Source organism: Myodes glareolus, chromosome 21, assembly GCF_982192425.1.
Source record: "Myodes glareolus chromosome 21, mMyoGla1.1, whole genome shotgun sequence".
Taxonomy (NCBI): domain Eukaryota; kingdom Metazoa; phylum Chordata; class Mammalia; order Rodentia; family Cricetidae; genus Myodes; species Myodes glareolus.
Window position 1 is genome coordinate 42,619,894 of NC_142046.1, and position 14,877 is coordinate 42,634,770.

The 14,877-nt window shown below is 46.9% G+C and overlaps 1 protein-coding gene across 2 annotated transcripts in view; it reads right to left on the bottom strand.

The window, feature by feature from the left end:
* Itgb6 (integrin subunit beta 6) overlaps window positions 1-13,140 on the bottom strand; it is a 131,776-nt gene extending 118,636 nt beyond the window's left edge. For both annotated transcript variants that reach the window (XM_087900004.1, XM_087900003.1), the window contains exon 1: window positions 12,857-13,140. The gene's annotated coding sequence lies outside the window, so the exon portion shown is untranslated. The remainder of the gene's footprint in view (window positions 1-12,856) is intronic.
* Window positions 13,141-14,877: the final 1,737 nt, after the last annotated feature.

Consider the following 14,877-nt stretch of genomic DNA (forward strand, 5'->3'; position numbering starts at 1 on the left):
CCCGTACTAAGTGTCTGTGTTCAGTAAGGATCCCAAACCAGGCCTTTCCCCGGAGCTTCCAGGCTGATGGGAAATCCCAGGCCTTTGTGAAAGGAAGTGAGGTCATGTGGAAGGGGAATTCTGGAGAAAGAGCACCTGCAGTGGAGAGAACTTTCTCCTCTCAAAGGTGTGGCCCCGACTGGCCTGCCTCCTACTCCACTGGGTCTCACTTCTTTGTTGTTCGGTGTCACAGAGCCTGGGTGTTCCTTTCTGGATGCCTGGCAAATGCGTTCTGCTCCCCTCCCCTTGTGTATCTGAGATCAGGGACTGCCTGTTCAGTTATTATTTCTCAGCGCTCAGCACACTGCCCTGTGCATAACTTGACATTCCCACTTGAATGTGACATCAGGACATGAACGATGTGCAGGGGTCAGTGCACAGCATGGCAGGGGTCTCTGGCAGAAAACCGGTTGGCTTGTGAAAACCACAAGCCAACGCTTGTGGCTGGCCAATTCAAAATCCTCAAGGACCTAGGAAAGTTCAAACAGCAATCAGGAGCCGGAGCTGTGGTTTTGAGTCGGAATTTGTTTTTTTGCTTTCAAGGCCTGAGCTGATTGAATGAATGCAGGCTGCATCAGGAGCAATCTTTAAAGTTAGCGGATGGCCGATGTCAGTGACAGCTACAAAGTACCTCCCCGGGAATATCTGGAGCAGTGTTTAAGTTAATAACTGGGTATTCCAGCCCAGCCAAGTGTACACATTAAGCTGAGCCTCGTACCCTGGGTCACATAAACACTACCAACGACCCTCCCAGTCCTTCTCAGATACCACACATGAGTGTGAGGAAACAGAACCGGTCTTACACTGTCACTACAGCCAGCCAGGTGCCAGCACCACTTCCAACATGCTCTCTGCCCTGGCACAGAGGCATTTCTAGTGAGAGAGACTGCCCGACAAGCAGAATACAAGTTACAAACTTCTATTTTGGACGAGATAGCCTTGAGTAACTTAAGAACCTATCTGAGGTCAACTGAGCTAATATTACAACCTTAGTTGCCTGCAGAAAGAGTTTAAAATACTTCCAATAAGTGAGCTGTGAAATGACCCAAATGCCTTCGTGACAGCAAATGTCAAAACACCCTAGGCCATTTGGGTAGCTGGGGAAAACCCTGCAAGGCAGCCGCTTGTCTGGGGATTCCGAATGCCACTCAGACAGCCTGGTCACTGTCCAGATCTTGCTCAGAAATCCTTTGGGTAAGTTCCCTAAGAAACTGATGGAGGGGCAGATGACTGCCTTGGCTCGGGGCTGTCTGCTCCCTTGCCCATGGTAAATGCCACTTGGGCTGAGCACAGGCACAGTCTATTTCTGGGGCGGTAGCATGGCATCCTGGTTGCTTCCCCAGCAGGTGCAAGCAGACTGAGAGCATCTGCTCCCTTCCACCATCCTGGCAGCTTTTCTGAGGTGAATGCCCTTCCATGCTCTTCCCGGCACTATGCAAGCTCTAATTAAAGATCGGGCTTGTGGCTGCATTGCTCACACAACAGTGGTGTTATGGATTTTACCTCTTACTCTCAAGTTCAGATCATTCAAGTTGATGCCAGGGTCCCTGCATTCCGACGCCACATGGTCAGAGCCATTAACAAGACTCCAAAGCTGGGCTTGCAGTCTGACGTTGCATCTACTCCTGGGTTTGGAATTGTAGAGAAGCTGAGGAGGGCCAAGGTTCTTATGGGAACAGAAAAGCAGTGGGAATATGCACCTGCCCGGTCTGTCAGTATCTAATGAGTAGGGAGAAGGAAGCCTCAAATGTTCAGACTGCAAGGACTTCAGAAAGACGCACCTCAAAGCTCTCCTGTTTCTAGGAAAGGCTCACAGAGAAGCTGTAACTTGCACCTTACTGTAAGTCCCAGTCTCTGGGATCCATGGTGATAACAATATTTTTTTTCCCTAGATGCCTGCCTTCTCACATCCCCCAAGGAACAGATGCTTGGCAGGATGCCTTTCCAAGTACACCTCTTGCTGAATGTGGACCCCACCAACACCCAGCTCTCCCCTTCTCCACATGGTTGTCCCATGCCCACAGGAAGTAGCCAGACTTGAGTCAATGCCCCCTTTTTCCTATGAGAGCCTAAATGTTCGTCAAAATATCACCTCAGCTTCCTGCTACCCATTATACAAACAGTCTGGAATGTAAGTCCCAGCCTCTGACCTCCATCTTTGGAGGCCCATCCCTGTGCCTGCCAAACCCTCGACCCTTCCCTCAAGGAGGGACTAGGCAGCCTGCCAAAACCTTAGCCCCTCACCCAGTCTATTTAAACTGCTCCCCAGAAAGTTCCTTTGTGGCCTCCCCCCCCGCTCCCCCCCATCACCTTTGCGGCTTCCTGGTTTCCCTTGGGGCCATCTGAGAGCACAGAAATCCCTTGAAACCTAGACCTCCTTTAATTATGCTCCTTGTCATTTGGATTGACTGGGACTTTTGTGATGGCAGAGAGCTCGCATTAGGAAAATTCCTAACACTTACCTGCTTCCACATTGCTTAATGTTGATGCGTGGCGTGTTTACTACGTTTACAATTGAAAATAAATCTGGCTTCTCGTGTCCTTGATTACTTAACCCTGTAAGAGTCCAAGAGAATCCACTAGCCTTGACTCATGAATACCCTTGAGACACTGAACACATTCTTTGAGAGAGTAGGTGACTCCTAAGCTTCTGTGGAATTTGGAAGACCCACCTATTTGCGGGGTGGGGGGGTCATTCATCCATAGCCTCTTGATATCTCTGTGCTAGGAAGTCTCTCGCATGACCACACTTTTGTCTGATTGAGCTGGTAGCAGCCTTCTGAGTGTACAGTTGCCAATAAGATGATGTAGCCAGGGACTGACCTAGGACTTAATTACCCTGGGGAGCTGCAGCTGGTGTGGATGGAGCGAGTAGGCCCCCGCCTTTGCAGAGCACAATTTCTGCAAATAATTAACCAGCAGAACTCTTGATTCTCTCTAATTAATGAAGAGGAAGCCTGGAATCTTCAAAGTCCCCAAATGTCATGCTGCCACTGTGTCAGGATTGATCTCCTTTGTTCTAGACCGAGAAGCATGCCTCTCCTGCCTCCCCTAATTCTTCATAAATTGAATTTTTCTATTACTCGTTGTGACAGCTAGGGAACACGACTTCAGAAATTCACCCGCAGTTCGTGCCAGTATTAGACGCCTGAATAATAATAATTTTTTAAAAAGAACCATAATGGAATGGGCTTTCTGTCTCTGACCCAGAATTAATCACTGGGAAGAGACACCGAAAGGGACTCGTTAATTAGTGCTAATGGATCTTGCTAGGTGGAGTCTGAGTTCCTGGGAGTCTGCAGGGGGGAACTGGGGGACTCATCCTCTTCTCTGGCCATCTCTATGTGCTGCTAAGATCCACGGTGATGGGATGGTAGGAGATAGGGACTTGGGACAGGAGACACCGCAGAGTTAAGTGGGAGCCAACCAAGGCTGAGAATCCTGAGCGGCTTCCAGGAAAAGAAATGGGAGTGGTCGTTGTCGGTGCAGGTGATCTTGGGGCCTCATCTGGACTACAGTGAAATCTACCACAGATGCCAAAGTAGGACCTATGAACCCCTGTGCCGGGCTGTGTCAAGCACTGTGTGCTCCCCGCAGCCTGGGAAAGAATGCAGACATCAGCCTCTGAGGGCCTCCCTGTCTGGCCGTGGTCCCCTCTACACCCTCAACTTCCCTTTGCTCCTCAACCCCCTGCATTACATCCGCATCAGTTTCCATCTCAGGGCCTTCAGGCGCTGGCTATGGAGCATCGCTTCCCAGCCATGTAATACATGAGCCGATGCCACAGAAAGGAGAGCCCTCTCCTCACTCTTCGGGTCCTGCTATATTTTCAGGTTGTTTGCACCACACTATATAGTCCCCTTATTTTTCACGTCTCTCATCGGACCTCAGCAATTCCTCCTATTAGACTGTGCGCTCCCAAGGACAGAATCATCTCTTTCCTTTGCTGTGGTCTTCCCAGCACCTAAAAGCAGTTGCCAGTTCAATACGTGTTCCCAGAGTGAGTGAGTCAGCTGGGACACTTTGGAGCGACTGAGGTACGTGTGGAGCCTGTGTGTGTTCACTCTGCACGCCTGCACAAGCGCCCTGTAAAGGCCGCTGCTTTACTCAAGCACCCAATGAAGTGCTGCTGTTTCCTTTGGCCACCAAATGCTAATAATTAAGGCGCACACCGTGAGCTGCATTAAATAGTACTTGGAGTGCTCTCCTCTTCCTGTGGCTTCCAGGAGGAAGGATGGCACTAATGACATTTTTCTAGAATGAGGTCTCTTAGTGTTTTGTCCAGGGGTACAGATCCTTCCACAGCCCACAGTGTGAGGGACTTTCCTGAGTAATGGTGGGGGATGGAATCGGAAGAACACCTTGGAGAGAGTCGAAAATGATGCATTCAAAGGCCTGTAAGAGGATCAAGGATCAGTGTCCTGAGCATCCTGGCCAGGCCCTAGCAGAGTACTGTGGGCAGGGATGCAGGAAGGCCCCTGCTCCTTCTGTGCCACGTCACTAGGCTATAGATTTTCATTCTATATCCTTTCCATTGAAGAATACCAGGTGGGCCCTGGCATAGAGCTGTTGGTTTCTAAGAGTCAGAAAATCCTGGTCTAACCTGCAGCATAGACAGACAAGGGCCCCGAGGACTAGACAGACTCAGGCTGTTGGGTTCTGGTCCAAGAGGTCTGTCATGAGAGCAAGCCTAGGCACAGGAAAATCATCAGGCAGCTGCTCCTGGGCCGGGCCCTGTCACCACACCCAGGCTCTAGCCCCGAGTCTGCAGCTGCGAGCGGAGTCACCGGCCACTCCTCTCCCACACGGTGATTTCCTCAGTGGTTTGGATACCATTTGTCCTTGGCTAAACTCCTGTGAAAGTTTTGTTGTCAGCTTAGTGGTATAGAGAGGTGGTGACTCTCTACACCATTAAAGAGAGGTCACAGGGCTTTATTGTCCTGAAGGGATTAATGTGGGTCCTAAGAATTGCTAGTCATCATGAGTAGGCTGTTGTGAAGTCAGTTGTGACTCTCTTCCCTGTCTCCCCTCCCCTTGCAGCAGTTTATACGACGTGTGTGGAAGAGGACGAGGCCTTCACTGGGAGCCAAAACGAGATCCATCGCGTCTACTTGGACTTCCAGAAGTAGGAATCAAAATAAACTTCTTTGCTTTCTAAATTATGTGGCTATGGTTATTCTGCTGGAGCAATGGGAAACACACTAGAACAGTTTCCCATTCAGCCATTTAAAAATTATTTCTTATTTTTATTTATATGTATATGTGTGTATGTGCCTGGGTAGGCATGCAAGGTGTGCATGCATATTCTGGAAAAGGATAAAGGGTGTCAGATCCTCTGGAAGTAGTGTTAGAGCAGTTGTGAACCTCCTGATGTGGGTACTAGGAACTGACCTCGGGTCCTCTGGAAGAGCAGTGAGCACGCGCTGTGTTATTAGCTGCCGAGTGTTCTCTCCAGCCCTCAGCCTTGCTAGTATCTTACAAAACTCTTCCACCTTTTCTCTTATGGACAACTTTTTCTCAATGTGAGAGAAAAAGAAGGGAAGGGCCACCAAGGTCAAGGTCCTTGCTTAGTTTCACACTACTATTAAAACAAGGGACACAGATCTGTGCTTTGTCCTCGGATCCAGCTTCTGCCACAATGCGCTTCTAGTCAGAAGGACACCTGTGCTATTTCCTGTTGAAGCCACAAATAATTGTTCTTACAGAGGGAAGGAGGAGGGTTTCACTGATCTGCACTGAATCATTACTAACGTTGTCTCTCAAGGTTAGAGGATGCTCAGAGGTCAGAGCTAAGAACATGGGCTAAGTCTTATGGGCATGAAAAGAAAGAATGCTTGGAGTTGGAGATGACTCAGAGAGAGGTTAAGAGCACTGGCTGCTCTTCCAGAGGACCTAAGTTCAATTCCAAGCACCCACATCGTGGCTCATAATCATCTATAATGAGATTCTGGCATGCTGGCAACACTACATGCATAATAAATAAATAAATCTGTAAAAGAAAATACATGACTTCCTGTATTAGATAGATGTCTGAAAATTCAAGCCCCAAGGCTATATGAAGTCTTTCTCCAAAGTCAAGTTAGGCACAGTGTCCTGGTTCCCTGGAGGGAAGACAAAACTGACCTTCCCTCCTAGACCCGAATCCAGAACCCTGAAATTTCTCCCAGACTGCAGCCCATCTGAAGCAGTCATGGATGCTCCTACAGATGGACGACTCTCATCCTCCTAAAAGGGATGGAGAAGAGCCAGGCAGGCTTTCTGATAGATTGCTAGCACGCAATACTAACATCACGACAGCCAGGCTTGTCATTGACAGACACATCATTCATCAGCCCCGTGTTGTCCTGAAACTGCCCATTTGCTGGAAAACTAAAGGAGGCTTGCTCCTCCGTCCTCACCCACAACGAATAAGGCGGAGGCTGCTGGTGGTTGTGGAACGTGCTCTTGACTGGCACTCCCACAGTTAGCCCCGAAGCCTTTGCTTGCTCAGTTTCTATGTCAGTGACTTGGCTTTGGTAAGAGTCTGTGATTGTTGTGTGTGGTGCCCTTCTGCTTCCTTCCTTTATGGATGGAATAAAGACGAGGAGGCAGGACGCGAGCCGCAAGCTCCAGCTGTCACTGGTTAAGATGCAGTGATTAGCTGTGAATTGGCCATTTGGCTCAGGCAAAATGAAGAAGGGGATCCCCTTCTCTGTGTTTATTCTCTTCCAGAACTTTGAGCCAAGCTTTCGGTTCGTTGGTGTTTACTGATGCCCCTTCCGTTTCCCCCAGAGTGCAGAGAGTGACAAGAAGGACCTATCAGGTTGCTCAGGACTATGTTTGGAAAATAAAGTATTCATTAATCAAGAGGTGCAAAGCACAAATGACTATGGGGTCTGAGAAGGCAATATGAAGGGAAGAATAAATGAGGAAATGAATGGACAGATGGATGAATGGATGAAGCTATGGCATAATAGCATCCTTAAGGTATATTTTTTCTACCCAGACACATTTTTCATATTTATTTCTCACATATGAATAGTCTTTCCTTCCCTGGCTCATTGACTGCTCATTGTCTCTAGCTCTCTCATTTTCAGTAGAAAACAGAGTACCACCCTCGGTTCTACAGTGGATTAAGAGCCAGGACAAATGGTAACCAACACTTAGTTCTAAGAGGTGAATGAGGTCATTGGAAGAGCCACAATGAAGTGGTAGGGATTGTATCCGGTTGGAGGGCATATGGATAGGGAGAAGGCGCTAATGTGGACCACACTGCTTTGTTACTGTGTAAGAATGGGGCCCACTAATATCCTGCATCTTCAGTATTCTCTGCAGTACTGTGATCACCCACTTTATAGGGCATGTTGCCATGTCTCTTCCTTAGATGTCTTTGAACTCTTCTAGTGTTTCCGTTTCCTGTAAGTGCTGGGAGGCTCGTCTGTGACTGCAGAAGTGTTTGTTGTCTATTCCCAGGAGGCTGGGAAGTGCTTGCTCAGCTCTCATCTGGACAGTCAGGACCCTCTCCCCAAGGTCTGGTCAAACTTACACAGAGTTGCATTAAGGAAGGCATGCCAAACCTACACACAGGCTTCAGGAAGACAGACCCAAAAAAGTCTCTGCAGTAGATGGCAAAATGGCCCCCAAACCACGCCTTTGTGTACTTGGCCTCTTTGTACTCTTCCTGTCTACATCCAGGCCTTCGTTCTGCCTTGGACTGTGTGATAAAGGAATTCTAGCAAGCACGTCCAAGTAGAGGCCTGAAGAAGCCTGAGGTTGGCCACTCCTGCTGCGGTGTATCCGTGAGTCCACTGTGCAAGTAAGATCAAACTGACCAGCAAGGCCACACAGCTGAGAACCCATACCAGCAGGCAGCCTGTTCTCCATGAGTTGTGCATGAGATTCAGCCTGTACTCATAATCTAAGCCCAAGAGAGACCTATAAAACAAGCCACGCCCACTGTGCCCAGCACAAATTGTTAAGAATTGTGAGCAAATAAATGATGGTTGAGAAGAAAAAAATTACGTGACATGCTATGCTGAGCAAACCAACTGAAGGCCAGGTTTTACCTCCCGTCCTTAATCTGTTCCGTGCTGAGGTCATAGTGACTACATAGCCATACAGAGAGAGCACAGGAAGCCTGGCTCACTCTGCCTACCCTCCCCAGTCAGTCTTTCTGGATGGCTCTGATAAAAGGCCTGGTTGGCACACCAGGAATGGCAGTGGCAGACCTATGCTCGTTACAGAGCTGGAAGCTGAGTTGTCCAGGCTTGGTTCCAGCCACACAGGATCTTGTACAGATGAGCCAAGTGTATAGATATTAAGTGAGTGAGTTTGAATGCATATGTGAACTGCGTTTGTTGGCTCTCTCTGGTTTTTATTTTGTTTTGTTTTGGGTTTGGTTTTGTTGCTTTTGAGACAGGGTTTCTCAGTGTAGCCCTGGCTGATGCAGAACTCACTCTGTAGACCAGCCTGGCCTTGACCTCAGAGATCCATTTGCCTCTGCCACCTGAGTGCTAGGATTAAAGTTGTGCACCACTCCTGCCAGACCTGTGCTGTGGGACAATGCTTTTACCCTGTAAAGATTTGTTTCTTGTACTTGCTTAATAAATGCTGATTGGCCAGTTGCCAGGCGGGAAATATAGGCGGGAAGACCAGGCAGTAAGTAGAGGCCGGGCAATGAGAACAGGAGAATTCTGGAAGTGAAAAGATTCAATCAGCGGCCATCACCAGATGCAGAGGAAGCAAGATGTGACTGCCTCACCAAAAAAAGGTACCGAGCCATGTGGCTAACACAGACAAGTATTATGGGCTAATATAAGTTATAAGAGTTAATAAGTAGCCTGAGCTACTAGGCCAATCAGTTTATAATTAATGTAGACACTTGTGTGTTTCTTTGGGGCTAAATGGCTGTGGGACTGGGTGAAACAGAAACCTCTGTCAACAGGCCTGTCTCTATTTTAATAGCCCTTTGGTTTCCAAGTCTTTCAACACCGAGCTGGACTCACGAGGCAGTAAATACCAGCCCCCAACACATCTTGCTCTTTCCACCTTAAACTGAGTCAACTCCTTACTCCCCAAGACTTTGCCAGTTGCTTTTAGAAGAAATAATTTCCTGCAGTACAGATGTAGAGCCACGGACCTTGAAATCAAGTGTACAGTAAGTAGAAAGAAAAGTCAAAGCAGGAATTTTTCCCAAGTATGTTTCCTTTGATGATACTGGTTTTTTTCTGTTGGAAATTTGCATTTTTATTCACATAGCACATCTGTTTATTGCTTAATCTTAGGTTTGTCACTAGGTGTCTTGCACACAAAATTCAACACTGAATTCCTATATTAAGACCCCTACATCTTAAAGGAAAGGTCCTGTGAATGGGAGTGGGGAGATGGGGGTTGTTGGTGGAGGTATAGGAAGAGTCTACAGTGTTCTGAAGAGACCCATAGATGGAATGAGTAAATGTATTCATTGTGGAAGCTAACTGGAGTGCTTCTCTTAATGCTTAGGCTTGTTTATCCCACTTACTTGGGAGGCTGAGGCCTGCTGGGCTACAGAGTGAGTAGGGGAAATGCCATCAAATAGTGATAGTTCAAATGAGCACTGAAGGAAAATCCACGAATCCCTTCTGATCTATTGTATTCTTCCTACTCAGCTCCTGTCCCTAATTCTCTTTGGACAGAACTGAGAACGAACTGGAGACACTGGGGACTGAGATAGACATGGAGAATAGTAAATCTTTGGTCAAGACATGGGATATATTTACGTGATGAAGGAAGGACAGAAGAAAGCTACAGAAGGGATGTAAGAGAGGAAGCCGGAAGAGTAACTAGGAAAGTCCAGGTTTCAAATACTCTTTACACAGCCTAGGTGCTGGGGTCTGAAATCCATGTATTAGAAACTTAACTTAGTAGTGTACTAGAGTAAGAGATGAGATCTTTACAATGTGTCGGTTACACAAGACCTGCTTGTCGTTTCTGAGAGTGGGCTCATTCTGGTTCCTCAGGGAAGGAGGAGTGGCCTCTGCTTCTCCTGCTCACTATTCCTTGCTTTCCAATCAAGGAATAGCCCAACTAGAACCTGTTGCTAGCATCTGACCCCCTTGACCTTGAACCTCTCAGTCTACACAACTGAATGCCAAAACCTTGCTATCCATTCTAAATTTCCCAGCCTGTGGAATTCTGTTAGAAGCATTAAAATGGACTAAACACACTGGGGAAATCTAAATTTGGGAATCGTAAGGTTGATGAGGACCACTGAAGGTGTTCAAGCAAGAAGAGAGTTTCCTGGTCAGTAATGGGCTTTTTGTGCGATTCTATTTCCTGTACTGGAGCTGGAACCTAGGGTATCATGCCTAAGTCACAAGCATTCTACTGATGAATTTTGTTCCAAGTCCCCTTAAAAATAATTTGCACAGGTTAGCCCCAATCTCACTCTGCAGAATAGCAATGCCTTAGCTCCCCGACTCAGTGAGATAAAAAAGACCCAAGCTCCTAGATCTGGGCTCTGACTGATAAACCGGGTCGTCTCCTCAGATGTTGCTGAGGTAGAAGCCTGGAGAAAGGACAAGCTGCGGTGAGGGGACAGGGTAGCAGGAGTGGTGGAGGAGAGGGCCCCAGCAGACCCTGGCCTATGAGCATGGATAAGGCCTGGCATGGCTGGAGGTTTGGGATGGCAGGAGTGAGGGGGACGGGGCCTGAAACAGCCTAAGATTTCGTGCACAGGCACTCGGGTGAAGCCATTTGATGAAGCAGAACTGTGTGGGTATGCGCGCGGGGGCGGGGGGTGAGCTTTGTTCTGTTACACACAAAGTTCATTTTAATATCAGAGTTTGACATACCTGCGCACCTGCCGACAGGCTCTCCAAAAAACTAGGATAAAGTGAAGCAGAGAGGTCATCATGCCCAGGACAGACAGTTCAGAACGGCTGAGAAGTAAATTAAATGCTAGCAGCGTGAAGGGCAGTCAGGGGCTTTCGCTTGGGAACTCCAACTGAAAATAGCAGTCTTGCCTGGCCTGGCTGGCGTGGCTGGCCTGGCTGGTCTGGCAAGGCTCACTGGGCACCGTGGCTAGGTGTGAGCATTATCCATGTGAGCAGCTTGGGTTGGTCCCCAGATGACCTTGGTCTAAAGTTAGCTGATATTCAGAGTAGCAGTAATAGCAAGAGACAGCTTTGGAAGCATATTTTGTTTTCCGTAAAGAAAATGTGGTCGCAAGCAATACAGTTCCCAGTGGCTAGTTACCGGTGGCTAGTCCTCTCGTTGACTAAGGGCACATGCCTCTGGTTTCTGGAAGGCTATTTAAAAAAATTAATCATTGTTTGTTTTTTTTTTCTTGAGTCAAAATACCTTGAACCTCTCATGTAACTTAGAAGAATCAAAATGTAAGTTCTTCCCCTGGGGAACATGTCAAAGAAATGCCTGCTTGCATACCATCATTCGTTAGCATAATTTACCTTTCTGGATAGCACAAGGCTTCAAAGCCCAGAAGGAATTTATCCGTTAAGAACTAGTTTAAAAGTTCCTGGCCCTTTGGGAGTCTGAAGATGCGTGAAGGGTCTACAGGGTTTGAATCCTCAGATGTAAAATTCCTGCCGTCATATAATCCTTCATCAGCACACATAAGTGTGTTTTAGTATATGGTGTCTGGGGAAAATATTGAGGTATTGCAGAAAGTAATCATTTTACTTCTAATTTGAACTTCAGAGACTGCAGTTCTTCCTGGGAACACAAGAGGGCAGAAGTCAGAGAGAAAAGGCTGCCCTGGAAGAGGGAGCTCCGGAAAATCAGGAAGGCTTTTTTTCCCCTTTCTTTTAAACTTCACTAAGGTACACAGCTTTATTTAGGCAGATACTAATGCTTATAATGTGACCAAGTGACTTCACGGTTGGAATTCAGCATTAAAACTCCTATGATCTGCTCTTCAGGATCCACAACAGCAAGGAGAAAGCTATTACCCTCCAAACGGAATCTATATTCTGTTCATTTTAGAAAGTTGGAGAGCCAATACATTATAGTGTGTCTATGAGTCCTTAATTCTTGGGGATACATTATTTAGATGAATAACCTCTCACAGATATTGAATTTTTCAAAGTGCAGTATTGGTCTTACTCAGAGTTCTCACAGTGAATAGCAACGAGACCAGGCAATCCAGCGCTCCCAGAAATGTGCTCTTTGCAGATAGCTAGGATGGATGGACTTTTCTCCCCGATGCCCCCAGGGTTTTCATGCACTAGCTGAACATTAAAACACCGTCACATAATCCAGAGACACTCTGGTTAACTCATCCTGTATCATTTGCAGGTCAATGCCAACAGGTTTGTCTGTCTGTTTTTTTTTTTTTTTCATTTAAATTCTCAGTTGATCATTCATTTTGTGCCTTTTGAAAAGACTAGAAAGAATCAATGAAGGCTAGTCACATTGCCCATTTGAAAGAAAAATCACAGTGACCTCAATCGTAAGCAAATATCTTAAAATCTTCTTTAAAACGATCATCCGATTAATAGTTAAAGCATGGTAGCAAACATCAAATGAATATAAATATATGAATTCCTGTCCTTTGTCTATTACAATTTTTTGGAGCATCTGTGAATCTTAGTGTAGGATGGGTCACGATAAAGCACACTGAGCTATTATGAATTTGTTCTTTTATAAATCTTGGGGTCATATTCAAGGGTTCCTAAGTACTAAGAAAGTAGAAATAACATTATGGATCCGAAGTAGAAACGACATCATGGATCCCCAAAGCAGAGTTGGTCTGTCATGATCAATGGCAAGGCAGGAAACACTCAGCTCTAAAAATTCGGGCTTGCATTTGTTAGCCATGCAGAAAACTTGGTCCACTTACCTCTCAAGGGAGACCCTCTAATCTCAGAGAGTGCTGACCTGCGTTACTGTGCCCATGAGCAAAGTCTTTGGCAGAAGTGCCATTGATCCTGGGGGAAGTGAACAGAATTAAAGCATCCTGTTGCCACCATCCCTGAAAAAGTGCATTCATGTGAATATTTCTCCCACCGGCATCATGAGACAGCTCAGGAAGGCATGCGGTTGTGCACCATTCCGTGGAGATACCGCTGCTGAGTGACAGAACGCCTGCTTGATTTACACAAGCCCCCAAGTGTGCGGATGAGAATAGGTTAGGTTTAGATTGACGAGCAAATGTGTAGCCAGACTTCTGGCTGACAAATGGCAGAGCTATGCCAGCGCATTCGCTTCTCTGGAGGGAGACCAAAAGCGAACCGGGATCAAGTTCACTCTTAAAGGACACCCAAACCTAGTGGACGGCTGGGTTGGTAGAGCACATACAGACACGACCCCTCCCCTCCAATAGAATTGGGAAACTTCATAGCTGAGCACTTATCCAGGCCAGGGACAATGCTTGTGGAGGATCCCCGGGGCCCTGTGTGTATTCGTAGTGACGTTCCTTCAGAAGGGTCCTGCTGTTTTCAAGACAAATCTATTTTATTGGCAGCTTCGGTTTAAACTCAATGCTCTCTAAAAATGGCCTGTTTGGGTAAACCAGAAACTGAAAATAGAAACTGATGGGACTAGTGTTCAAAATGGTGCCAAAGCAGTAAATGGGCCAGATTGGATTAGGTTTATTTTGGCTAGGCACAGCTGAGAACAGAAACGTCCAAACAGCATTTGTCAAGAAGGGTGAATTAGTCCGATCACTCTTTCTAGGCTAAAGTTGAAAGGTCAGGTCTCTAAGACAGTAGCATGACATTGATACTAGACACTGTTTCCTGCACTCCTGTGGCATGCAGGGAGCCCCACGCAGCACTTGCTGTGCCTTGGCGTATTTATTTCCCACCCTTATAGCATGGAGCAGAGCATATGGTCTTTGCTTTACAGACGACCCTGCTGTTCAGAGAAGTTAGTTGTCCTGTCCAGAGCTGCACAGCACTGAGACTCAGGATTTAGACTTTATGGCTCCAAAGCCCTTTGAATCACTGCTGACTGAACATGCAGTGTGCGTGCTGATCAGGTTTAGCAGCTTGCAATCTCTGCGGGGTTTGAGGAATGTTGGAGCCAGAACAGAGAAAGTCGAGAGAGCTAGATTTGAATCTAGACTCCACTGGCTGGGGCATCTCAGAAAAATTCCCAGAAAGTGGGGGCGGGGTATGAGGAGATGGCTAAAGCACCCTTCACATCTCTTCTGATTTCAGGAGCCTTCTATTGGCTTTTAAGTTTCTGGAATTGAGGCATGTATTTGGTCTTTTATGCAAACTCCGATGTGAGGAAACATTTGCGTTTGAAATTCAAAACCTGCTTTCAGTTTTGCCCCAGGAATGCCACTCTACTCTGTCAAGCTCGCTTCGTGGATGAGGTGACTGTGACATGGAGACCTTCCATCACCTAGGTGAAGACTCCACTTCAGAGAGGGCGTGGTTTCACACATAAGTGAGTCACAGGGAGTCCTGGGGGATGTGCTGAAACAGGAAAATATTGTCTGCGGTGGTTAATCCTTATTGTCACTGTGACTAGATGTGGAATTACCCAAGAGAGACACCTCTGGACATGCGTGTAAGGGTATTTCCAGAGAGGGCTAACTGAGGAGAGAGAATTCACTCTGAATGTGGGTAGTACCATTCCATGCTTGGTAGTCCTGAACTGAATAAAAGAAAAAAGAGAAAAAAACATGACATCAACCTTCATCTCTTTCTGTTTCCTGTCTGTGTGTGTAACAGGAAAATCAGCCTCTACCTCCTTCTCCTTCCTGGCTGTGTGTGTAGCATGACCAGACACCTCCACACTTGCTGCCGCACCTTCCCAGGCTGTAATGGGCTGTACCCCGAGACCGTAAACTCTTCCTTCCTTCCTTAAGTTGCCTTTGTCATAGCAATAAGAAAATTAATTGCTACCTAC